The sequence below is a fragment of the Chiloscyllium punctatum genome, chromosome 46 (assembly GCF_047496795.1).
Source record: "Chiloscyllium punctatum isolate Juve2018m chromosome 46, sChiPun1.3, whole genome shotgun sequence".
NCBI lineage: Eukaryota > Metazoa > Chordata > Chondrichthyes > Orectolobiformes > Hemiscylliidae > Chiloscyllium > Chiloscyllium punctatum.
This window is the reverse complement of record NC_092784.1, coordinates 50,088,106-50,109,052: the sequence shown is the minus strand read 5'-3', so window position 1 is coordinate 50,109,052 and position 20,947 is coordinate 50,088,106. Positions and strand designations below refer to the sequence as shown.

Sequence of the window (20,947 nt, the reverse complement as noted above, 5' to 3'; positions counted from 1 at the left end):
CTCGCCTCGTGATGTTGTGGTGTCGTTACATCAAACGATTCTGAAAGAGAAAGAAGGAACTCCTACTTGAGATCAAGCATTCTATGTCATGGAGACAGTGAGGATCATGTGATTTGTGTTGGAAAATATCACACATTCACAGCAGCTCTTTCAGTATCTGATGGAGGCATTGTGGCTTGTTTAGGGTGGATGGAACTTATTGTCTGACACAGTGCATCCTTTCCAGTGCACATGCTGAGTGAGTACTTGGGGTGGGGATCTAGACGGGGGGGGGGGGGTAGCAAATGGCTATTCACCCACAAAGAACGTCATAGCTTAATCCAATCCTTACTGACACACACACACACACAGACAGACACCCACACACAGAGACATGCACACATGCAGAGACACACACATGCATGGACACATGCACACACACAGATGCACAGACACACAACCCCCTCACAACTGAAGCTGGGATTCACTTCTGTGTACAAGGCCCAGTCAGAGCCTCACAGTCTCTACCAGCCACTGTAACATTAGCCTCATTACAGCAAAGGCTGGGAAGAAGTCACCTTCACCAAGAGAAGCTGTGTTCTAAAGAACAAGGGAAAATAAAACAAGGAGGGAACCTTTCAGACAGGACCCTTCCTCAGGCACTGACTCTTACTGAATTAACCAAGTCCTCCAACTTCAGGCACTTCCACATTCAATGTTTTTGTTTCCGCTCGGATTTTTGATGCCTGCTGTTCAGGGAGCACTCGAATCAACTCGGTGTTGCTGCAGGATTTTCTGCTTGAACTGTAAGGCCAGTACAAACCCAAGCTGATCCTCCCTCTCCACTTTCCCTTCATAAGGTTTAGAATGTTTATCATAGGTCCCAGCCAAAGAAAATGCGAAGGCTGTCTGTTATCCCTCCAACGCTGAACACTCTCACATGAAACCCTTTGGACTTGGATGTTGAAGGCAGGGAGGTAAGTACAGCCTCTAGCAGACGGCCTGACTACAGCCCTGAAAGTGATTTACCCCATCTGGAAAAGCTCCTGGTCCTTGGCAGAGAATGGAAATGTTTTCATTGGAAAGTTGGAGTTTGTTTTCATTGCTGTGTGAGTGTGTGTGTATACACCTGTATCTCTATGTATGTGTGCCTGTGTGTATGTGTGTGTTTGCACATGTCCCTTTATGTATCTGTGTGTGCACCTCGGTCTGTGTGTCTCTTGGGACAGAGCGACACACCATTAAGAGGATACGAAGAAAGCAATCCTTAAGAAAACATCAAAAAGCCTGTGAATTTGCAGAGAATGTGCCTTGTTTTTGTTATAACATACATTCTGCAGCATGTTCTGTTAACTGATCACAGACTCTGAGCATTCCTACAGGAATTCAAGTAACTGCCAATTCCCTCTCTCTGCATAGATGCCCTTTGTGTCTTTCCATTGTATTAATCTCTCCATTGCAAAGATTTGTATTAATATTTGAATCTTGCTTTTAAATGTATTTTTCTACCAATAGCTTCTATTTGCATTCTAAATCACAGTCATCTTGCCAGGCTGAAAGTGAGACATTTTACTAGGTTTCTACCCTGGCACTGCAGTGCGGGAGGCTGTGGTGACTGAGTATTTCCATAAGAACGTGGGAACATAAGCAATCAGGTTAGGAATGTGCCATACTTTACTGTTCAGTCCAGTTGCGGCTGGTCTTTGGACTCAACTTCACTTTCTTGCGCAGTCCTTTATTTGTCTGGGAGACCAAAAATCTCTCCATTGCAGCCTTAGCTCTTTTTTTATTCATTCTCAGGACGTGGACATAGTTAGCTGGGCCAGCATTTACTCCCAATCTCTAGTCGCCCCTTGAGAAGGTGGGGGTGAACCACTGCAGTCCACATGCTATAGATAGTCAGTGCCATTAGGGAGGCAGTTTCAGGATTTTGACCCAGTGACAGTAAAGAAACAGTGATATATTTCCAAGTCAGGATGGTGAGTGGCTAGCAGGAGAAATTGCAGGGGGTGGTGTTCCCATGCATCTGTTGCCTTTGACCTTCTAGTTAGAAGTCTCCGTTGGTTTGGAAGGTGCAATCTTTGGTGAATTTCTGCAGGGCATCTTATCAATGGTACACAGTGCTGTGACTGATTATCGGTGGTGGAGGGAGTGGATGCTTGTGGGTGGGGTGCCAATCAAGCGGGGGCTGCTTTGTCCTGGAAGGTGTCAAGCTTCTTGAATGTTGTTGGCCCTGCAGCCATCCAGGCAAGTGGGGAGTATTCCATCACAGATCGTGGACGGATTTAGGGAAACAGGAGGGGAGTTACTTGTTGCAGGATAGGCCTGTCCACCATCTTTATTCAACTATGAAAAATCCAGAAATCCTCTTCACTCGAAGGATGGTAAATCTTTGGAATTCTCTACACCGGGGAGGTGTAGAAACACAATCATTGAGCATGTTCAAGACAGAAATTAGTAGTCTTTTGGAGACTAATGACATCATTAGTGTGTAAAAGTAATGGCAGATGATTAGTCTTGTTTTAAATGGCCTCCTGTTGTTCTTCAGATTCTTTATCCCCTTGGGTAGTGAAGTCCATTGAAGTGAAGAAGTTTCTCCTCATCTGTTCTAGGAAAGATATTATTAAGCTAGAGATGGTTCTGAAGATACTTATCTGGATAAAGACTTTGAGTTATAAGGAGAGGATGGACTGACTGGGACATTTTCCACTGGAGCATAAGAGGTTCAAGGGCCACCTTCAAAAGGTTTGTAAAATCATGAGGGGCATAAGTAAGGTGAATGGCAGGTGTCTTTTCCCAAGGGTGGAGGGGTTTCAAGAGTAGGGGGCATATTTTTAAGGTGAGAGGAGAAAGCTTTAAGAAAGACATGAGGGGCAAATAGTGGTTTGCGTGTGGAGTGAATTTCCAGAGGAAGTGCTGGATGTGGGTACAGTTACAATGTTTAAAAGACATTTGGCTAAGTACGTGAATAGGAAAGGTTTGGAGGGATATGGGCCAAGAGCAGGCAGGTGGGACTAGTTTAGTTTGGGATTATGTTCAGCATAGACTGTCTCTGTGCTATATGACTCTATGATTGTCAGTCTTCGTTGATCAGCACCTTATCCTGATAATGTGCCCACAGTCCCCATCCAGGGGAAACAACCTCTCAGTGTTGACCCTATCAAGCCCTTAATGACACTTGCATTTTTCAATGAGGTCAGCTCCCATTCTTCTGAACTTGGAGAACGTAACACCAATTTAGTCAGCTTCTCATACAAGACAACCACCTCATCCCAGCAACCATCTCATGTACCTTCCCTGTACCACGTCAAGGCAAAGATATCCTTCAATACATATGGAGAGCAAAACTGCACACAGTCCTCTAGCTCATCGAAACTCTTGTCGAATTTTAGCAAGATTACTTTATTTCTGTACTCCAATTCCCTTACATTAAAGACCTCCATGCTATTACCTGTACCCGTATGCTGACTTCAAATGTAAACAGACCCAAGTCTCTCTGAACAATAGCTTTCACAAATTTCCTACCTTTTAAAAAATATTTAGCTTTTCCATTCTTCCAGTTAAAGGAAATTATCTCAAATTCCTCCACATTATATTCCGTCTGCCACCTCATTACCCATTCATGTAACCGTGGGAACAGCCTGGACTGTGATGTGTTTTTCAAGATATATCATGGCAAGCATTTGCAAACACAAACCATTTGCTGATTGGATGTAAATAGGTGCCACATGGGCATTTCTCTTTATAGTGAAACCTCCCTGGGTACTGTACTCTGGAGCATCGTGTAGGTCATGTGGTTAGATTTTTGGTCAAACAGCTAGGCTCTAGGGAACATCTGAAAGGAGCCAGATGTCATTACATCATTGTGCCTCAGAAAGAGGCCGTTCAGCCGAATGAAGCTGGCTGGAGACTCTCCCTTCCAGCTGAAGGCTGAAGAAAATTGAGGATGCTGTTTATCTGCGGGGGATTCTTGTCAGAAGGCTCGGGAGAAACAACAGGAAGGGGGGAGATCAGATGATGGGGAACAGGAGAGGAATAATAAAAGCGGGGGAAAATATTTTCCTCTGGGCAAAGGCTTAATTGGTGAAGGGGCTGGTGGGTAATGTGTACAGCTGATACTCACATCTCCTCCTCTCTGGAACAACCTTTTGGTCCAATTGACTTTGCCCCCAATAGTACTTTCACTCAGTCCTGTTTGATATGGTGTGACTGTTTGTACATGAAGTGGTTCTGTTACAATGATCACAGGTTATCTGGTATAACTCCAGCTCAGTTATATTCCTAGAGTTGATTGCAATGGTCATTAAAGCTCTCTGTTGAACATAAGAACTAGGAGCAGGAGTAGGCCATCTGGCCCTTCCATCATACTCTGCCATTCAATAAGATCATGGCTGAACTTTTCATGGACTCAGCTTCACTTACCCCGCCATTCGCCATAACCCTTAATTCCTTTACTGTTCAAAAATCTGCTGTTCAAATATCCAATGATGTAGCCTCAACTGCTTCACTGGGCAGGAATTTCCACAGATTCACAACCCTTTGGGTGAAGAAGTTCCTTCTCAACTCAGTCCTAAATCTGCATTCCCCCCTTATTTTGAGGCTGTGCCCCCTCGTTCTAGTTTCACCCAACAGTGGAAACAAACCTCCCTGCTTCCATCTTATCTGTTCCCTTCATAATTTTATTTGTTTCTATAAGATTCCCTGCTCGTACTTCTAAATTCCAATAGGTATAGTCCCAGTCCACTCAATCTCTCCTCATAAGCCAACCTTCTTATCTCCAGACTCAACCTAGTGAACCTCCTCTGCACTCCCTCCAGTGCCAGTACATTGTCTCTCAAGTAAGGAAACCAGAACTGTACACAACTACACCAGATGTGGCCTGATCAGCACCCTATACAGTACAGCATAACCTCTCTGTTTTTAAATCCACCCCTCCAACAATATTAAGTAAACATTAAGGCTGTTGTATACTGGAGACATGGCAACTTGCTGTGAATTTTACAGATGTGTTTCTAACTAAATATTTGTTTTAAATTCATTCCCGGGATCCGCATGTGGTTGGCAAGGCTGATGTTTGAATTGGACTTGGAAAAGAAACTCACAGGTGCTGGTGTTTCCCATGAATCTGCTGTCCTTGTCTGCCTGGATGGTCAAGGTCACAGGTTTGGTAGGTGATGTCAAAGGAGGCTGCAACATTAGTGCAAAAAGTTAAATCACTGTTGGGACCATAATTGTTCACCATTGACCTGGAATCAGAAAGTAAAAATTCAAAATCTACTGCTGACAACATGGTGGTTGATCATAGACTCCCCAGCTGTGTGAAAGCAGACCATTCGGCCCATCGAGTCCACACCAACGCTGCAAATAGCATCCCACCCAGACTCTCTCCCCTACATTTCCCATGGCTAACCCAGCTAGCCTGCACAATTTAGCACAGCCAATCCACCCTAACCTGCACATGGAACCATAAAGTCATAGAGATGTACAGCACAGAAACAGACCCTTCAGTCCAACTCGTCCATGCCGACCAGATCTCCAAAATTAATCTAGCCCCATAACCCTCCCAGTTCCTAGACCCATCCAGATGCTTTTTAAATGTTGTAATTGTACCAGCCTCCACCACTTCCTCTGGCAACTCATTCCATACATGCACCACACTCTCTTTGGACTGTGGTAGGAAACTGGAGCAAACCCACGTAGACACTGATAGAATGCTGCAGACAGTCACCCGAGGCTAGAATCGAAACCAGGTCCCTGCTGTCATGAGGCAGCAGTGCTAACCACTGAGCCACCATGCCACCCTAATGTTGAGGAAAACCACAGCAAAATACCAGAAACAAAGAGAATGAACTTAACAGAAAGGTTGTGCAATTAGAAAGCTAATTTCTGAATGGGAAGAACGTGAGGTGTCACATTTTGCTGAAAGGAAGGATGACATAAACCCTTTGGAATTGGGGAACCGATGAGGTACACAGATCACTGAGTACCAACATAAGTTAAAAAAAGGCCATAAAAATGCAAACATCGCAGTAGAGTTCATTTCCTGTCGAATAAAATTGAAGAGATGGAAGTGCATTAAACTTGTATCAAATTTAGGCCACACTTGGAGTATTGTGCAGTATTCTCCTTTCCATCTGATAAAAAGGGTAGATAGGGCCTGGGAGGAAGCACAGAAAAACTTTACAAGGATTTTTATCACAACTGAAAGATGTAAGGAAAGTTGGCAAAGGCTGTGGTTTCTTTTTTACAACACAAAGGTGGCTGACACCTAGACTATTAAATGTTCATTCTCAAATTAAGTAGGGCGTTGATGGCTTGGACATGGCCTGTTTCCACACTGGAGGGAATCTAATCTAATCTAAAGTACTTTCAGATGTGCTGTACAAATTGAGTATTCTTCCCTGTGTATATAATACTGGAGCCCGCAAACAGGGGGCGCCGAATGTGGACAACGAATGTACACCTTGAGATATGGTTAATGTTACACATACATCGCACTGACTGCCACTGACCAAAGTTCACATCAAAGTGGCTAGAGAGTCTTAAACTCGGGATCACAGCCTCGGTGTGAGAAGTTGACCATTTAGGATAGAGGTGAGGAATTTTATCACGTAGACAGTTACGGATTTTTGGAATTCCCTGCTCAGTTGTTGAAGGTTGAGGCTGAGATAGCTTTGTGGTCTCTCTGACGGGAGATGATGGGAAAGTGGAGTTGGGCACTGAGGGATAGAGGGATCGCGTGGGAAGGTGAAGTTGCGGTAGAAAATCAATGAAGACTGTATTGAATGGAGCAACAGGGCTTGTAGAACTGAATGGTCTCCTCCTGCCTCCATTCCTTATGTTCTCTCAAAAATCCCCAAGAGCAGACACAAATATGTTTGCTGCATTTTGCAGTTGCGCCATCGCCCCAGTGACCCAGGAAGAAGTCATGGATTGAACCATTGACTCTGAGCAGACGTAGCCAGGTCTGAAAGCTTGGATGGATCTGGAGACTGAAATGGAACAACATCACTGTCAGACCATCCATACCTGCATTAATATGCTGTCTTTCATGATTAAAGGATGTGTTCTGGCAATGGGGTTGTTTTCTTGAACTGTCGTAATTAATGTCAGAAACATGGCCACCAGTTCTCATACAGGAAGTTCCCACAAACAGCGATGTGCCCCACCCTTCGTTTCCATAATGCTGGCAGTGGGACCAATATGAGTCAGAACTCCAGGTTAAATGCCCTGGCTTAGTGCCTTCGGATCATTAATGTCCATCTGAGAGGGCAGGCTGGGCCTAAGTTTGAAGGACTTGCATTTCCCCTGCACTTTTCATGACACCAAAATATCCTTCAAGTATTTGTGAGCCACTTTTGAAGTGTAGGAGCTGTTATATAAAGCAGAAAACAAGACAACTGGTTTGAGCACAGCGAGCTCTAACAACCAGCATTGCTATAACGATTGGATAACCTGGTTTTGTTGATTTGTTTGATCGTACATTGGGCAGGCCACTGTGGGATGATGAGACTCATGTAAATCGTGATCATGTAACTGATCACGTGATTCTGACATCAGAAAGCGAGATGATAACAGACTGCAATGAGTGTGTGAAGAGGGAGGTCTTGGATACTGCACGAGAGAGTAACATAATGGGTTAACAAGCATGAACATAAAAACATGAGAACCAGGAGCAGGAGTAGGCCATCCAGCCTCCTCCGCCATTCAATAAGATCATGGCTGATCTTTTCATGGACTCACCAACACTTAACCACCTTCTCACCCTAACCCTTAATTCCTTTACTGTCTATTTTTCTATCTTTGCCTTAAAAACCCTCAATGAGGTAGCCTTAACTGCTTCACTGGGCAAGGAATTCTACAGATTCACAACCCTTTAGATGAAGAAGTTCCTCCTCAACTCAGTCCTCTGTTATTTTGCAAATGTGCCCCACCTCCCCCCCCCCCCGTTCTAGTTTCACCCAACAGTGGAAACAACTTCCCTGCTTCCATCTTATCTGTTCCCTTCATAATTTTATGTATTTCTGGAAGATCACACCTCCCCGCTCCCCAATTCTTCAAAATTCCAATGAGTATAATCCTGGCCTACTCAATCTCTCCCCTTAAGCCAACCCTCTCAACTCTGGAATCAACCTGGTGAACCTCCCCTACACCCTCTCCAGTGCCAGCGTATCCTTTCTCAAGTAAGGAGACCAAAACTGTACACAGTACTTCTGTCGGACTCTTGCCCACGCACTTAAACTATCAACTGTATATATTCAAGTAAAAATCAAACTCACCCCCTATTTTTGGCCAAGTAATTTGGAATTTTCCATGTATCACGTATAAAAGTCGACCCTAGTTCTTCACAGATTGATGTTTGTGAGTTGAGGTATTTTCCTAGACATTAATGTTATAGTGAGGGAATGAATTTTATTTTCGTGCTATTATTTGTTTTGATGTACAATTCACACCAACATTAAGCTATGGATTTCTTAAATTCATTATCGAACAAGCAGTGTGATTAGTGTATTTCAAAGTTTATCACACCATCAATCCCTACATAAGAGAGGTCTATTTGCATTTACTTCACTATAAATACCGAGCAGCTGTTTCTCACAGCTGCAATCATTAGTGAGAGTCAAATATCTGATAACTTTTTTTTATTAGAAACAAAAGCTTGAAATGTTGGTTTCAGAACTGAAAACAACAGTAGATGAGGGAAAGTGGCAGGATGTGGAAGAATTTGGCGCGCACGTTTAAGACGCATCAGGTCAGAGTCAGGTGACAACCTCCCTTTGTGTGCACCTCAGCTGAGCTCAGTTCCCCTGTAACACTTGTGGAATTACCGTTAACTCATTGTGTTTTTTTTCTTTATTTGTTTACAGATCAGTTGGGCTTCTGCTAATGATACGATATTTTGGAGAGTAGCATGAATTTCAGCCCCTCAGAAGTAATATCCATGTAATAGTTGACCCTCATAAATTTAACCTTAAAAACTAGTCTAAAAAAATTCCACTTTTACATGAGTATGTACAGTATATCCATCCGCAGACTTCCAGTGTCCTGTGCACACTTTGCTCTACCATGAGGTGGAGGTGCTGGTGTTGCACTGGGGTGGACAAAGTTAAAAATCACACAACACCAGGTTATAGTCCAACAGGTTTATTTGGAAGTACAGGCTTTCCGCTGACCATCTTAGTGTCATCTGCGAATTTTGACACACTACATTTGGTCCCCAACTCTTGGAGATAAGGAACAAGCAACTTCAGGGACAGTGTCAGTGTAGGCATTCACAGCCAGAGATGCTGCAGACCTGTGTCACAGTGTGGAAGTGAAAGTACAAAATTAAGCAGACAGCGGGGATAACACCCTTCTCATCATTAACAATAGGATTCTTTATCTCCACCTGAGAGGTGGAAGGGACTCATTGCTGTCAAATTTTAACAGTGCAGAATTGCCTCAATACTCTTAGGAAAGGTCTGCACACTGTTAGCACTTCTGTGTGAGACAGTGACATGTCACTGTGAAATAAGAAGTGTCCTGTGACTGGCCCTTTTGAAAGGAAGGGGGATTTGATCACTATAGTGAGACGAGTCTGTATTATCCTCTGACACTGAGGATTCCACATGTTTTCCTGTGAGCACATACGGCCTCTGATTAAATCACACTAAGGCATGAGACTTGTAGTTCAAAAGAGGGATTGTTATCTGACTGAGAAACCTCAGCTAAAGTTCACTGCTCATACCCAAGAGCTAGGAACTGCTAAAGGGGTTGTTTACTTCAAGATAAAGGCCAGTGTGAAACATTTTCTTGAACATTCCTTCCCCTTCCGTGACGCACAAAGCCTTCTGGTTTAGGCCTGAGCTCAGAGAAAGTGATAAAAACAATGACTGCAGATGCTGAAAACCAAATACTGGATTAGTGGTGCTGGAAGAGCACAGCAGTTCAGGCAGCATCCAACGCAGAGAAAGTGATCAAGCATTTCGGGTGAGAGAGGCGCATTGAGATGCCTGGCAAATGGTGAAATTTGGCAGAAATTGAGGGGTGGGTGGTGGGCACAGTGTGCAAACCTTGTGTCCTTTCACAGTTCCATGGTGTGAGCGGACTTTGTTTTAGGTTGAGGCTTTGGCCCATTGCGCAGCTAATGGAACTCACTGCGGAGTGGCCTATTGTATGTGGGCGTAACATAGGTCAAGTGGTGCTTGGTTCATTAGCAAAAGAACGTGGGCTTTGAAAGCCTGTGGGTTTATTATTTAAAGATATTTCAGTTTTAAAGCAGGATTGCAAATTTCTCAGCAGCTTTATCAGTGGACCTTGTGTTATACAGTGTCCATGCCAGGCACTAGGTATCTGACTGACAGAAAGAGCTGGGCACCATGGAGTGGGTAGGCCAGCAGGATTAGGGAGCAAAAGTGCAGGCTGTTGGCTTCACTGATGCTTGGCATTTTCTCTGCCCATTGTTCAATTGCTCTTCCCCCCCCCCCAGCTGAATGGAATGTGCCATTCTTGAGGCACACGTGCTGTTGTTGGGGTGAAGGATGACTACTGGCGGGGGGACACCTCTGATCGTTGCCTGTGGATTTAGGAAGCCCATTAGTGGATAGGGTCTGAGGGACAGGTGACACAGAGGCACACGTGGAAACGCCACTGTGTTTGAGGGCCATTTAATGTAGCTTTAATGTTGGTCACAGCAGCTAAAAGTGAGCAACCACACAACATAGTGAGCTTACCTTTGCTGAGGTGGTTGGATAAATGGAAGAACAAAATATTATTTAGATAGAGAAAGACGACAGGCTGCTGCAGTACAGAGAAATCTCATACAGGCATCACAAAAAAACATGAGCCCCGCTGTTACAAAGTGTTAGACCACATCTCGAGGAGTGCATCATTTTCTCCTTATTTAAGGAGAATTAGTCTTGCACTAGTGACCATTCAGAGAATCTTCACTCGGCTGATTCTGGGATGTAAGGGTTGGTCTGAGGAGACAAGGTTGAGGAGGTGATCAAGTCAGAGGTCATCTTATTGAAGCATTTAATATTGTGAGGGGGTTTGACAATGTAGATGCTAAGAAGATCTTCCACATTTCTAGGGTGGCACGGTGGCTGAGTGGTTAGCACTGCTGCCTCACAGTATCAGGGACTGGGTTCGATTCCACCCTCGAGCAACTGTCTGTGTGGAGTTTTCACATTCTCCCTCGGCCTGTGTGGGTTTCCTCCCACAGTGTGCAGGTGAGGGTGGATTGGCCAAATTGCCCACAGTGCTCAAGGATGTGCAGGTTAAGTGGGTTAGCTATGGGAAATGTGGGATTATGGATCTGGGTGAGATGCTCTTTGAAGGGAGGGTTCGTGCAGGACTTGATGGGCCAAATGGCCTGCTTCCACGCTGTAGGGATTCTAAGTTGCTTCTACTAGTGGGGGAATTTAGAACTGGAAAGGGAGCAATTTCAATATAAAGGATGTTCCACTGAAGATGAAAGGGAGAAAGATGTTCTCCCCCCACAGCTCTGTTAGTCTTTGGACATCTCTCCCATGATGGGCTGTGGGGCATTGACTGTATTCAGTGCAGAATCTACATCTACTTGAGGGCCAAGGGTTCTGGGCGGGAAAGTGGAGTTGAGGTTAACGTGACCTCATTGAATAGCCAGGCAGGCTCAAGGGGCCGAAATGCCTCCTCCTTGCATCTAGTGGGTTCACCTTTGAGTGGATGCTCCAAAAGAGTCAGGGAGGTCTGGCACCTCAGGGCACATCCTCCAACCTGTGTTTGTATTGTCAGCGGCTCGTTGCTCAGTCAACTCCTGGTATGCAGCGTACACAATAGGCGTCTCAGTGAGGGAGTGGCCCATATGTGTTGCACATGTTCGGAAGGTTGGCCTAATTCAGGCCATATGTGCGTGTGTGTGTGTGTGTGTGTGTATGTATGAGAGCCCAAGATGCCAGTAAGCTGCATGCAGCAGAAGTGCCCATCTCTGTCTGCCGTTCCCCCTTCCTCTCCTCCCCTTGGTCTTGATTGACCCTTTAGCAAGCATTTGAACTGACTGAGAACTGTGTGTGGAGGAAGCAGTGTCAGTGGTGCCTGACAAGGTAACTATCCCCCAGTGCTGCCGTTCCCGTTGTAGATTGAGAGGGGGTGGTCTACATCTTCTCTCGTGTCCCCAGTGTTGCTCCCAAGACCTGCACATAAACGATGGATGTCGTCACCAGCCCTCAGGTAGGAATGGTTGAGCAAGCAGCCATCCTGTACAAACATTGCAGGGGCCATTGCAGGGGGGGAAGAGTTCCAGACGCACTGGCTGTGGTTTGGGAACTGGGACTCTGTGCTCACTCTCCAATGGTGGAGAAGAAAGAAACTTAATCTAGAGCCATCAGACTTCTGTGCAAAACATCTCGAAGTGTTTCACACGGTGACTTTGAGTGAATCCTCTTGCAGTTATTGTACCTAAGTAAAATGGTCCCATAAACAGCTCTAAGATTTATGATCAGTTCCATTTATTTTGGCTTATAGGGTCTGTTTCCCTGCTGGGTAAAAACAATAACTGCAGATGCTGGAAACCAAATTCTGGATTAGTGGTGCTGGAAGAGCACAGCAGTTCAGGCAGCATCCAACGAGCGTGTATCCCTGTCTAACTCCTCAGTCTAACTAGTCCTTGCCGACCATAATCCCAAACTGAACTAGTCCCACCTGCCTGCTCCTGGCCCATATCCCTCCAAACATTTCGTACTCATGTGTCTTTTAAATGTTGTAACTGTACTCGCATCCACCACTTCCTCTGGAAGTTCATTCCACACGCAAACCACTCTCTGTCCAAAAAATGTCTTTTTAAAATCCTTCTCCTCTCACCTTAAACGTATGCCCTATAGGCTTGAAATTACCCACCCTAGGGAAAAGACCTGCCATTCACCTTATCTGTAGCCCTCATGATTTTACAAACCACTATCGGGTCACCTATCAACTTCCTATGCTCCAGTGAAAACAGCCCCAGCCTAACCAGCCTCTCCCTATAACTCCAACCTTCCAATCCTGGCAACATCCTGGTAAAGCTCTTATGAACCCCCTCCAGTTCAATAATGTCCTTCCTATAGCAGGGAGACCAGAGCTGGACACGGTACTCCCGAATAGGCTTCATTAACTATTGCCCATCCCTAATTGCCCCTTGAACTGAGTGGCTCATTCAGTCATTTTTTAAAATGTATTCATTCATTCATGGGATGGGGATGTCGCTGGCTAGGCCAACATTTATTGCCCATCCCTAATTGCCCAGAGGACAGTTAAGAGCCAACCTCATTGCTGTGGGTCTAGAGTCATGTGAAGCCCAGACCAGATAAGGACGGCAGATTTCTGAAAGGGCCAGATGAGTTTATCCAACAATTGATGATAATTGTCCCCCGACTTGCCCACAACAACTCTGTGTACAACGTTGCCTCAGAAGTCCTGATGGGCTCCCCGTTCTCTATTAAACCGTGCCAACATGGGCAGCTTCAGTTTAATGTATCCTCCTGAAGATAGCTCTCCTGACAGGACAGCACTCCGTCGATACTGCATCGGGGTCTGGGGTGGGGCAACCAAACTAGAAATTCCAACCGGAGACTGAGACACAACCTGGAAGGGTAGCCGTGGTTTTCACCAACTGAGCTTGGGATTGGTTCCCTCTAACCTGGTGATCAGAGGGTATCCGATTAATGCAGCTATGAGACGCATACACACACACACACACACACACCTCCCCCCCTACCCCCACCCCTCCCCTCAGGTCTGTGTACGAGATGGAATGATACTGATCTTCATTAGTCTGTTAGTCACTGCAGTTTCCTGGCCTCCAGCTACAGCCAGAAACCTGGGAATTATGGTGTGATTTAAATCGGAAATAGAGACTGGCTTCTCTCTCAATTTCCCCTCTTCGCCAGTTAATTGTTTGTCAAATAATTTTGAAGAATTAAGGAGAGCTTCAAGGGTTATGCAAGGCATTGGTGAGACCACAGTTCAAGTACTGTGTGTTTAGTTTTTGGTCTCCTTACTTAAGAAAGGATGTAAAGGATTTGGAGGAAGTTCAGAGGAGCTTTACTCAGATGGAGACCTGGAGTGAGTGGGTTGTTTTAGGGATACATCTGGCTAGTTTCCCCTGGAGTTTAGAAGATTGCGGGGCGATTGGATTTAAGAGTACAAGATCCTGAATGGTCCTAGTAAGGTGGACGTGGAAAAGATGTTTCCTGTTGTGGGTGAGTCCAGGACTGGGGGTGGGCTCGGTTTTAACTTCAGGGGTTCACCTTTTCAGGACATAGATTGGGGAAGCTTTTCTCTGAGAGGGCTGTGTGACTTTTGAACTCGCTGCATCCGAAGGCAAAGGAGACAGGATCACGGAATGTTTTTAAGGTGGAAGTTGATAGCTTCCTCTTCGACCTGTGGGCTGGGAGAGGGCCGTAGTCTATTGGGGTGGCTGGTTGTGGAATTCAGAATGTAAACAGATGAGCCACGCTCCTGTTGAATGGTGACCTACTTCTGCTGCTATTTTGTGTGAGTGCAAACATTCAGATGCCTCCTGTATCAGCAGGGGTTTTGGTCAGGCACTGATTTCAAGGGGGAGCATGTACTGGGTCCCTGCAATTCAGGAATCTCTGCCATTGCCCCATTCCCCTTTGATTTGCTTCATGTTAAGTCTCGCGGTTGTTTCCTGTTCCTTTGAGCTGTGTGTGACCGCTGTCAATGGGCAGATACCTATTGAACAGAATGAAGCCTCAGTGAGAGTTCCGTAGACTTGCCGCTGTGTTCCCGTGGTTACAAGGCCTGGGGTCAAGTTGGCAAGAGACTCGACTACATTCTACCAAACTCCCACTACCGTAACTCCCGCCCCTCTGCAATCTTCATCCTGCAACCGATGCTCACTTCTCCAAGTCGGGCTCAACTAAAGTCTTCAAGCCTAAGACCGGGTAGATTTTTATCAGTTAAGAAGCAATGGGGTTTTAGATCACTGAATGGCAGAGTGGGCCGAATGGCCTCTTGCTGTTCCAGCACTGCTTTCAGACACAGTCAGCTTCTTGCTGCAGTGTCCAGTCACATATAGGATGGTTCACACCTCAGGACTGGTTTCCTGCACTCTCTTCCCTCGAAGTGATATCTCCCCCTTCCTGCCCGCAGTACCCGTGTGCTTTAGAGAGGGTAATGGGATCTCCAGAAGGAGGTGGAGTTGGGGAATGACGTTACCATCCCCAGGTGAGAGGTTAACCTCCACTCTGTGGCTCCAGTCCCCTCTACACCCAACATTGGAGCCTTTAATGACACTGAGAAATAAGAGCAGGGATCAACCATGGAGCCTATTGAATGGGCTTTGCTTTTCAGTCTGATTGTAGCAGATCTTCCTCAGTTCCAGGGACTCTGTACTCTTCCAGTTCTGCTATCACTCCTTCTTATTGGCTTCCATGCATTCAGACTATAGCTCTCCTTAATTCTCTCCATCTCTCCTCATTTAAGATCCTGACTAAAACCTCCTTAACCCAACTTTGCTCCTTCATCCCTAACCTCTTCATCTGGCATGGTGTCACGTTTTAGCTGGAAAATATCCTGATGTTAAAGATGCTTTGTGGAGAGAAGATGCTGGTGCATGGGAGAAGACTGATTCGGATTATCCACCTTCGGATGAAAACATTTGCAAACATGTCAGTCTTCTCTCTCGTTGAGGTGGGGCGATATTTAGGGAGTCATAGCTTCCTGTTGCAGGATGAACACAATACTGGATGTAATAGGACTGGGCAGTTTCACTTTGATCTGATAGTTATGGAGTTGCTTAACTCTTTCAGTAAGCTACTGTGCTGGGGTCTCAGCATGCAGTTAACACCGTCATTTTCAAGTTCCTCGCTGCATCCTGACTTGGACGTTTCATCGTTCTGACTGAATTTCATTTCTGGAATCTGGTCCATCACACCATGGCCCCACCCCTGAATTTCAGGAACAGAGCTCAGGACAGCAAAACCATCAGCTTTTTCCAGCCTCCTTCTATAATTTCAAGATCAATAAAAGGGACAGTGTGTGATTCAAATGAAGTAGGTGCAACAAATGCATTTGCAATCTGTTTTAACCTAAAGACCTATGCCACAAGTCCTAGGTGCAGACTGTAAGACAAATGCAAAAGACAAAAAGGTGCATGAATTGGCAAGAGCAAAAAGACCTCGAAAAGGTGAGATTGAGAAAAGAATTGTTTTACCAGAGCTGGACAGAGATCTCTTCGAGAGGGTAATGTGGAGGGCAGCTGAAAGAGGGGTGTAGTTAGATGACGATGTTACAGCGTGGTTTACAGATCAGCTACAGCGGGTGTGTGAGGATGGCGCAGGACAGATGAGTGTAATATTCCCTGACACCAGTTCTCCTGACAAGAAGCAAGTATCAGCAATGTTCGCTTTCTAATGGATGTTTCCATCACTCAGAATCTTTAGGAAAGAGAGTGTGGGCTGGAGAGTCGGTCAGATCCTAAATAGCTGGTCCATCCACTGGCTGAAACCCCAGTTTAGTTCCATCACAGGCCTCTGTGAGCAAGCAGTAATGGGTAGTCTGACACCTCTCTGTTCAGAGACGGGTTTCAGACAGTGTGGGCTCAGGAGCTGACAGGGCACTTGGCCTGGTGTAAGGAGGGGTTGCCCACTACTCCATCTGCCAGTCTGCTCCTCGTCGAGACACAGGTACCCAGGCCGGGCAGCAGTCCCACCACCATGTGTTGCTGAGGAATGCTTGTTCGAGAGTGAAGGAATCCTTTCCTGGAGCTGATCTCTGATCGAATGGAAATCAGCAGGCGGGTATTCCTGGCAGAGAGTGTTGGGAGGAGTTTTTCACTCTCCCGAGAGTTCTATTTGTGTCAGAGCTAAAGTGCATCTTCGTGACAGGCCACAATTTCCCAATTTGGGCCACTCCGCAAACTTACAGAGTGCCCAGGATTGCTTCTGTTTTCCCCCTCAGGCCAATTTTCAATGCACCCTTTCCTGGAAAGCAATTATTGCCACATCAGTAAAGTAAACTGGTGAGTTCAAGCTGTAATCGTTTGGCAATGGTTTGCTCGCTCGCTCTCAGCTTCCATTCTGCGAGGGTCACTCAGTTTGTGACCTCCTCTTTGGTTCAGACATAGACAGGAGGCTGGATTTCAGAGGCAAGTTGACCGTCACTGCCCCTGACCCCAAAGCCAGCACTGACCAACTGTGGAGGCATAGCAACGCTGGAGTCAATGGGAGTCAGGGGAAAACTCACTGGAAAGGAAATTCAGCATGTCCACAATGACTCTTTCTATAGATGCACCATCGAAAGCATCCTATCCAGATGCATCACCCCTTGGTATGGCAACTGTTCTGCCCAAGACCACAAGAAATTGGGTGTCACAGTGGCTCAGTGGTTAGCACTGCTGCCTCACAGCGCCAGGGACCCTGGGTTCGATTCCAGTCTTGGGTGACTGACTATGTGGAGTTTGCACGATCTCCCTGTGTCTGCATGGGTTTCCTCCGGGTGCTCCGGTTTCCTCCCACAGTCCAAAGATATGCAGGTCAGGTGAATTGGTCATTCTAAATTGCCAGTAGTGTTAGGTGCATTAGACCTCCACTATAAGGTCAGAAGTAGGATGTTGGCTGATGAGTGCACAATATTCAGTGCCATTCACCACTCCTCAGGTACTGAAGCACTCTGTGTTCAAATATAACAAGATCTGGACAATATCCAGGCTTGGGATGACAATTGGCAAGTAAAATTTGTGCCATACAAATACCAGGCAATGATCAACTCCAACAGAGTGCAATTGTCATCTCTTGACATTCAATGGTGTCATCATCACTGAATACCTGAGCATCAACATCCTGAGGTTTACTGTTGACAAGCAACTCAACTGGACTAGTCATGTAAATGCAGTGGCTACAAGAGCAGGGTTGAGCGTGCGGTGCTGGAAAAGCTCAGCAGGTCAGGCAGCATCCAAGGAGCAAGGGAATCATTTCAGGCATAAGCCCTTCATCAGGGATGAGGTCAGAGGCTAGGAATCCTGCAGCAACTCATCTCCTGACTTCCCCCACAGCAAGTCCACTGTCTACAAGGCACACGTTAGGAGTGTGACCGAATACTCCCCACTTGACCGGATGGATGCAGCTCTGACAACACTCACAAAGCTTCACACCATTCAGGACAAAACAGCTCATTTGATTGGCACCACACACACAAACATTCACTCCCTCCACCAATGATGCTCAGTAGCAGCAGTGTGTACTATCTACAAGATGCAGTGCAGGTATTCACCAAAGCTCTCTGGACAGCTCCTTCCAAACCCACGATCACTTCCATCTAGAAGGACAAGAGCAGCAGATACATGGGAACACCACCCCCTGCAAGTTTCCCTCTGAGCCAATCACCCTTCAGTGTCACTGAGTCAAAATCCTGGAATTCCCTCCCTAAGGGTATTGTGGGTCTATCTAGAGCAGGTGGACTGCAGCAGTTCAAGAAGGCAGCTCACCCCCACCTTCTCAAGGGGCAGCTGGGGACGGGCAATAAATGCTGAACCCAGCCAGTGGCATGCAGATCCCATGAATGAATAAAGGAAAAACAAGTGTTCCGGTATGAACAATATTCTGAAAGTGAATCAAAAAACTTTAATGGACCATTGACAAAATGGATTACTAAGAGTGCAAAGTTCCAGCTACCATCTGTTTGGTTCTGAGAAATGACAGGGCCTCTCTAACCCAGAGGCATTGCAAGGCCAGTTTGTAGCTTATTCCGACTGACCAGGCTTAACCCCTGGGTTAGAGCCAGTGAGCTGCTGTTGACGAGGCCTGTTTTGCATAAACTGTTGCCTGTTCTAGGCCGACTGAAGCAGGCCTGCAATCCAGGACTCGGCTTGCATTCTGGGTTCTGTAGGCTGCATTATTTCAGTTTCAATTTCAAGACTCCAGAAGGAACATCCAGTAAAACATTCCGGTCGGACTCACCTTGTGTACCTCAAAATGGAGCTCCTGGATCACCAGTTCATTTCTAAGTAGTGTTGATATGTTTTTTCTGATTAGTTTTTCCCTTTAGCTAGCCGGCTAGGCTGTGGCCTGTGTCCTTGTGTCCAGCCTGTCCAGCCTGTCCTTGTCTTGTACATAAAAAGCACCTGTTCTGAATAGTGCACGAGCTCCCGGATAGAAACCTAAATTCCTGGTTGGAGGCCTGAGTCACATATGGAGGCCCATACCCCCTGGTACAGGCCCAAGCTCCCTGGTACAGGCCCAGCTCCCAGATGGAGGCCTGAGCTCCTGGTTGGAGGCCTGAGTTGCGTATTGAATTGAATTGAATTGAATTTATTGTCACGTGTACCAAGACACAGTGAAAAGCTTTGTCTTGCGAACCGTATAGGCAGTTCAAATAGCATAGATAAGTAAATAATACATAAACAGAGGCAACAACAAAAACACAGGGACAGGCGAATGTTAAGAGTTTGTGAGTCCATTCAGTACTCTAACAACAGTAGGGTAGAAACTGTTTTGAAATCGGCTGGTGCGTATGTTCAGGCTTCTGTACCTTCTCCCTGATGGTAGAGCTTGTAGAAAAACATTACCAGGGTGGGATGGATCTTTGAGAATGCTGGCGGCCTTTCCTTGACAGTGGGCCTGGTAGATGGATTCTATCGATGGGAGGTTGGCCTTTGTGATTGTCCGGGCCATGTTCACCACTCTCTGTAACCATCTCCGATCTTGAACGGTACCGTTGCCATACCAGGTGGTGATACACCCAGACAGAATGCTCTCGATGGCGCACCTATAAAAGTTGGCAAGGGTATTCGCCATCATGCCAAATTTCCTCAGCTGCCTGAGGAAGAAGAGACCTTGTTAGGCCTTTGTAACCAGTGCGTCCACATGAAGAGTCCAAGAAAGCTTATTGTGGATGACCACTCCCAGGAGCTTGACACTCTCCACTCGTTCCACCTCTGTGCTGTTAATGTATAGGGGGACATGAGTAACATCCTGCCGAAAGTCAATAATGAGTTCCTTGGTTTTGTCGGCATTGAGAGCTAAGTTGTTCCTAGTGCACCATTTTTCCAAGTCTTCCACTTTCGTCTATGGAGGCCTGAGATCCTGGGTGGAGGCCTGATCTCTCGGGTGGAGGCCTGGACTCCTGCATAGAGGCTGAGTTCCCGTACGGATGCCCGAATTCTCGGATAGAGGCCTGAGTTCCCGGGTGGAGGTCCATGTTCTGAGCTGACAATGTATGTTGAGCGTGAAGTGTCCGGGATGTTACCTGACAGTGAATTACACGTTGCAGCTGGGAGCTGTATGATGAAGAAAGCAGACTAACAGTTCAATGTGAACACTGAAGCAGACACATTTGTTCCAGATAATCACTGCAGCAGTCCAAGTGCTGAATGTGGTGATGGGTTAGGATGTAATCATTTCTGATAGGGTCTAATTTTGGAAAGGACTAGCTGTCATGAACTGAGGTTTGTGTGAAGATCCAGTGACGCAGATGCTGAAGCTCATTGACATTCCCTTTGTACGCCACCCAGTTCCAGAGCAGGGTTCCGTTATCAAAGCTGGTCTGGCGAAAGGCCAAGGCAATAAGGGGAGAGCAGTTCCACTCTTTGTCTTCTAATGTCTGGCTGCTGGACTGTCCAACAGATCACCATGGTCAACCAATTCCCTATCAGGAATCAAAACGCAATCTCTGTTCCTCTTCAGTTCTATTGTTAGTTTGATTTTACAGCTCACTGGTTGAAATTATTGACCTCCGTACCAGTGCAGGGACACCTGTCAATCAGACTCCAAGTTTATAAATGCACAGAATCCCCTCCTTCCACTGGGCAATGAGGCACTTCAGCCTCTATATCACACATATTAGTGTGAGGGGTGTGGGGTATATCAGAGAATGTTACAGTGAGGGGTGTGGGGTATATCAGAGAGTGTTACAGTGAGAGGTGTGGGGTATATCAGAGAGTGTTACAGTGAGAGGTGTGGGGTATATCAGAGAGTGTTACAGTGAGGGGTGTGGGGTATATCAGAGAGTG

At 46.1% G+C, this 20,947-nt stretch overlaps 1 protein-coding gene across 8 annotated transcripts in view; it reads left to right on the top strand.

Annotated features, from left to right (window-relative positions):
* The window catches only part of kank2 (KN motif and ankyrin repeat domains 2), a 188,399-nt gene that overhangs the window by 12,938 nt on the left and 154,514 nt on the right, over positions 1 to 20,947 (top strand). For 2 of the 8 annotated variants that reach the window (XM_072564190.1, XM_072564186.1), the window contains exon 1: positions 14 to 238. The exons of 4 other annotated variants lie outside the window; for them this stretch is intronic. The gene's annotated coding sequence lies outside the window, so the exon portion shown is untranslated. Of the gene's footprint in view, positions 1 to 13; positions 239 to 935; positions 957 to 2,611; positions 2,725 to 20,947 lie in introns of those variants that run through there. 2 more of the 8 variants (XM_072564195.1, XM_072564185.1) reach the window with 2 other exon arrangements.